The sequence below is a fragment of the Bidens hawaiensis genome, unplaced genomic scaffold, assembly GCF_021521415.1.
Source record: "Bidens hawaiensis isolate Kalapana, Puna unplaced genomic scaffold, B.hawaiensis_p1.1 tig00001087_1, whole genome shotgun sequence".
In the NCBI taxonomy this organism is placed as follows: Eukaryota; Viridiplantae; Streptophyta; class Magnoliopsida; order Asterales; family Asteraceae; genus Bidens; species Bidens hawaiensis.
In genome coordinates this window covers 327,381-333,367 of record NW_027491062.1, presented here as the reverse complement: position 1 = coordinate 333,367, position 5,987 = coordinate 327,381, and the positions used below count along the sequence as shown (strand labels likewise).

General features: G+C 36.1%; 1 pseudogene; it reads left to right on the top strand.

Moving 5' to 3' along the window:
• Positions 1 to 2,771: 2,771 nt before the first annotated feature.
• LOC143556932 (flavonoid 3',5'-hydroxylase-like) lies at positions 2,772 to 4,649 on the top strand (annotated as a pseudogene).
• Positions 4,650 to 5,987: the final 1,338 nt, after the last annotated feature.

Genomic DNA, 5,987 nt, shown 5'->3' with positions numbered 1-5,987 from the left:
TAAAATTAGTGAGCATTTTATAAGGAAGAAAATTCCTATGTTAATGTTCTTATAAGACATATCACACCCAGTAAGCACCCGAACGCGCACGTGCTCGGGTCGGGCGAAGTGCGATGGGCACAATCTGGCGCTTTGATGGCGCACGCTCGCATTGTCGCGAGCCGCCTTAGTATTTTTGTTGGGAACTAAGATTTAAAACCAAAAAAAAATCTTTCCATCGCGATACGCGACGTGTTTAGACTACCCATCGCGTACCGCGACATGGAAGTTACGCAGATGACACGTTGCATGCCACGTAGCATGCCTAGGGCTGACTCAGCGAAGCTATAAGATTCTTCGCGATATGCGACGCCCTTTTGCCCATGGCTGTCGAGTACCGCGACGGGGACCAAAATCAGCTATAAATAGGTTGGCAACGGGACATTCATTATTTGCTCAAATTCCTTTTCTCTCTGAACTCACACACACATATAAGTAGTTTATAAGTATAATACCCAATTTATCGTAGCGATACCCTATCCGATCGAAAGAAATATACACGAATCCAAAAGCTCTGCCTGTTAAGGTATGACATTGTGCCATTGTGTAAAATTTCTACTCTCGTGATTATCGTTATGATTATTGGTTTTATACTAATCTAGGTATACTACATTGTTCTTATTCTAGGTGCTTAATACCAAGAGACGTTCTTTAATTATAAACTTGCAAGGTGAGACATTCGAGTTTTTGTAAAACTCACATTTGCGTGAGACCACTATTTTTCCGACATTGCCATGATAATTTCAAAACCTATAAAACTCATGGAAAATGTTCTAAATGTTTTCAAATATATTTTTAAAGTATTTTAAATACATCACAGTGATTAAGTCTCTGTAGACTTACGGGATGGTTACTACTGGCATTGTGGGGTTTTGTATACAAGGCTTACCTACTGGGCTATTACACGTTCCTTATTTGACAAGTGATAGCCAATAAGTAATATGGCCATAGTCATAGATACGGTCGAGTGACAAGTACCTTTCGGTAATTTGTAAGCAGGCAGATGTAAAAACATCTTAATGTTGTAACTGTAAAATGTGTCATTTATAAATGAATGTACTCACCAGTATTTCTTGCTGATCAAATATTTTAAACATGTTTCAGGTGACTTGTTAGAGACAAATGAATGATGCCTGCGGGCTTCCAGCTTAAATAAGTGGCTTGTCACCAGAATAAAGAAACGTGTTTTGTAAATTAGAGTTTAACCCTATAAAACTTATGTTTGTATCAAAAGGGATTAAATTCCCGGTTTATCATAATAATAATCATGGTGTTTTTATAACTCTGATTATTTTTCCTAACTACGGTTCTGATGAAATTTTCTGCTGCAAAATAATTTAATAAACACCGATACCACCAATCAAGGTTCACGGCTCTTCTCCCGGGGTATAGGGGTCGGGGGCTGTGACAAAGATGATATCTAAAAGAAAGTTAGATAGGTTAAAGGGATATGGGGTTTTTTTAATCAAGTATATGCAATATAACATTTAACACCCCTTTCATCTTCACTTGTTTATAATTGGTCCTCAAAGTTGTAAGTTATACATAATAAAAATATAAAATATATTTGGCAAAGATACCCCTCATGTAACGTTAAAAATTGACGGAGTTAATGATTTGGATGTAATTAGCAAGAAATGAAAATTAATGTAATGTTTATTTATTTAATAAAATATTCTTTGTTTAGTTTTAATAAAAAAAATTAAAATTGTAAAAACAAAAAAATGATTAAGTAATGATTGCTGCAGAGTTTTTGATAAGTGTTATGACTACATCCTTTTATTGCAAAATGTTAACATGCTAACTGAACATCCCTGTCACATGGCTTGTAATGCCCGGAGGCAAGCCATTTTGACTATGCATAGTCTAACAATTATAATGATTTCAAAAGGTTCAAGCTTTTTATAAGTTTGTATTTCCATTCAAGTTTTTATGCTGCTTCTTTCCAATAATTGTGGTTAAGCACTTTGATAAGCCCACTAACAAAAAAAAAAAATCATGAATCCGTCTTTGTTTCTTCTATAGTATTCTGTACTTTTACAAGCGTGGAATATAATAACCCTTAAGAAAGATGACAAAGTCTTGCTTTATGTTGAACTTTTTATTGGACTATGTAATATATAATGTGATATTTGATTTCGTGTTCATGTGTGTGGGCCAATGATTCATATATTAGATTCAATTATGCGTTATTTAATACAAAATTTGATTTTGTTTCATGTGTCTGGGTTAATGATTCATTAGATTTAATTATGCACTATTTTATATGAAATTTGATTTTGTTTCGTGTGTTTGGGTTATATGATTCACTAAATTTAATTGAGGAAAATTGGATTGTAATAATTTCACCTTTTGTAGTTAGCCGGTAATGGTCTCACCTGATAATAGACATTTCATCTGCATCAAATTTTATACTATTTCTTTTCACTTGACCTCCGTTAAAAGAAACTTAACCATGTAACTTTTATCTGAATTTGAAACTGATGTTTTATGATTTTTTATCGAAAGGACGACATGAGTTGAATGATGTAAAACTTGCTTCAAAATGGTACTCCAAACAACGATCACTTTGATTAATTGGAAGCTTAAACACCCGTATCCTCCTTTGGATCGTGTTTGATACTTGATCAAGGTGCACATGCAACTACATAATGTTAGGATAATTAGGTAGCACACATGTGCACGGGCTATAAAGGCACCCTTAGACTTTCTCACATTCCATAATTAATAAAATGACACAAGTACACAATTTGGTGTTATGGTTGTGTCAAGAAAACACCAACAACCAGCTACGAGTGTTAGTGATCACCATTTTATTACTAATCTTGTCTAGTTTATGGTATAAGTTTAGACTTTCAAACTCCACAAATGGTGCACCATCTTTGCCACCAGGTCCACGCTCGTTCCCAATAATCGGGTACCTTGCGTTTCTTAGTCCTGACTTGCACACACAGTTCACCAACATGGCTCGCACCTATGGCCCCATCTTTAAGTTCAAGATTGGAAGCAAACTTCACGTTGTCATAAACACCCCGGAGTTAGCAAAAGCAGTGGTTCGTGACCAAGATGAGGCGTTTTCTATTCTTGACCAATCAGTCGCCGCTTTATCAGTATCTTATGGTGGCCAAGATATAATATTTTCTAAAAATAACCACAACTGGCGTAAGCTTCGGAAGATATTTGTCCATGAGATCCAAAGCAATGTAAATCTTAAAGCATCTGGTTCGTTTCGAATGGATGAAGTTAGAAAAACCATCAAGAACCTTTTTGATAAAAGTTGGTACCGCGGTTAACATCCGTGAGATGGCTTTCGATACAGAGACAAATGTCATATTGAGAATGATTTGGGAAAACCCAACAGACAACAAGGCTAAAAATCGCAATCTTGGAGCCGAGATAAATATGGTGGCAACAAACATTGTTAAGACTTTTGGTCGGGTGAATTTTTCGGATTTCTTCCCTGGTCTTGCCTGGTTTGATCTACAAGGTGTTGAGCGTGACATGAAGATGCAGTTTAACAAGTTGGATGCAATTTTCACTAGCATCATTGAAGATCGAATCGAATTTAACTTCAAAATGTCACAAGATGAAGTGGGGCGCGGAGGAAAGAAAGATTTTGTACAGATCTTACTAGACCACAAGGACGATAATGATGGAAGCGTAACATCGCTTAACATGACCCAAATGAAGGCACTTCTCTTGGTTAGATTACTCTTTAATCTATATCCTTTGTAAATCGCTTCTAGTTGCCGAACCTGAACTTTTTAGCCGGAATCATCATAAGGTTTTCTATAATCTACTAGTTACAATTTGCAATAGGGGCCAATCTTATTATTCTAATGAAAAAACATATTTATATACAAATTTCCAATAAATTATGATGATTTGGGGTCGACGACCTCTTAAGACCCCATTGGTTCTGCAATTTGTCGCTTCGTATAAATAGATCCAACAATATGAACTTGAGTATAATCATTTTGTTCTACCAGAACGCTCTGATTGCAGGAACCGATACAACGGCAACAACTGTAGAATGGGCAATGGCAATTATTATGCAAAATCCTAACGTAATGAAAAGGGTTCAAGAAGAATTGTTAGAGATTGTGGGACTAAACAACATGGTTGAAGAATCTCATCTCCCAAATCTACATTACCTAAATGCAACATTCAAGGAAACATTACGATTGTATCCTATTGTCCCTTTCTTAGTCCCACGATCTACAAGCAAGGCATGCACAATAGGTGGATATGCAATCCCAAAGGGTTGTGCTATCTTTATTAATGTTTGGTCAATCCACCGGGATCCTAGATACTGGGACAATCCATTGGAATTCAATCCTGAGAGGTTCTTGACAGACAAATGGGATTATAAAGGAAACAATTTGACATTTTTCCCGTTTGGATCAGGAAGAAGGTCTTGTGCGGGTGCTCCATTGGCTGAGAAAATGATAATGCTAATCTTGGCTTCGCTCTTGCACTCGTTTGACTGGAGCTTGCCCAATGGTGAGGAGCATGACCTTACTGAAACATTTGGCATCGTGTTAAAGAAAAGAAAACCACTTGTTGCTATCCCGTCCCAAAGGTTGTCAGATATGGGCCTCTATATGTAATCTTGCAAGACTTCTTCCTTATGTTGATTGCATGTGTAATGAGTTCTGTTATAAGCGTTTTAGTGTGTCTCCATGGAATAAATTCTGATGTTCAAAACATATATCATGCTTACTTAGTATATGATAGCTTCTTGACGCATTGTAAACCATAATAAACAAAAAACAGTTTTACAACAAAATAGTATATATCTTTTATGGATCTTCTAGTCTTCATTGTTGACAAGGCAATGCCAACCAACTACTATCTAGCATCTTGTATTCTTGTCTATCTTCAAAACTTCTAGTACCCCAAAAGTAATCTAAGTCATCCTACTCAATAACATTTAACATTCTTAAAAGAACTAAAATTGGTCAGCTATAGAACTTGTAAGTCTATAAAGTAAACACAGTAAAACATGCATCATGGGATTGCCTTCTGGATCGACTTGGAGATCTCAACCAAGACTACTGCAAAAAGAAACGAGTTCAGCGCAATTCCTTGGTGAAGGCCCACCTCCATAGGGAGAGAAGTTTGTATCCCTTACTAGTGCCAAATGCTTGTTTTAGCTCTGTTGTACATATCCTTCATTACCTTTGTATATCTTCAAGAGACCACTATCCCAAATTACTCAACTAGGTACAATCTCGTAAGCCTTTTCCCAGGTCAATGAAGACGACATGCAAATCCTGTTTCTTCTCCCTATAAGTTTTTCCCCATTAATCTACAAAGAATGTGTATCGCCCCCATAGCAGATGGCGCACTCTTGCATAAATCAAAATTGGTTTTTTGTAACATAAGTTTCCCGTATATATTGTCCTAGGCACTGCCTTATGTTAAACGAGACGATATGTAAGGGCGGTTCGGTAAATCTCATGGGGTGGCTTGGAGGAGATTTAAATAATAATTAGTTTATTATTTATTAATAAGTTTGTCTTATTATAATTAAGTTAGTCTTATCCTAAAACCTATTTGAGTTGGGTTCAAATTGTGTATTTGAATACGAGTAGGACTCGAATTAAGGGTGTTATATAAACCCTTGATTCACATAGGTTTATTAAGTTTTTCTGTTTTTCGTTTTCTTAATAATATTGAAGTTTATTTGTTTGTCAAAATAAAGAAGGCCACTGTGTGTGCAATTTGGAATAGTGCAGCTCAACCAAATTGTACTTTTCCTTTTTGTTCCTTGCTGTACGTACATCAGCAACAAATAAAAAGGAAGCAATATTTGTATTCTTGTGTTATTAATTGAGATCAGTTCTTGATCAAGCATGGATCCCTTGTTCAAAGTTCAACAAGTGGCATCAGAGCCGGGTCACTTTCGTACGTAATCTAGTTTAGTCGATCGAACTCCAGCCAAG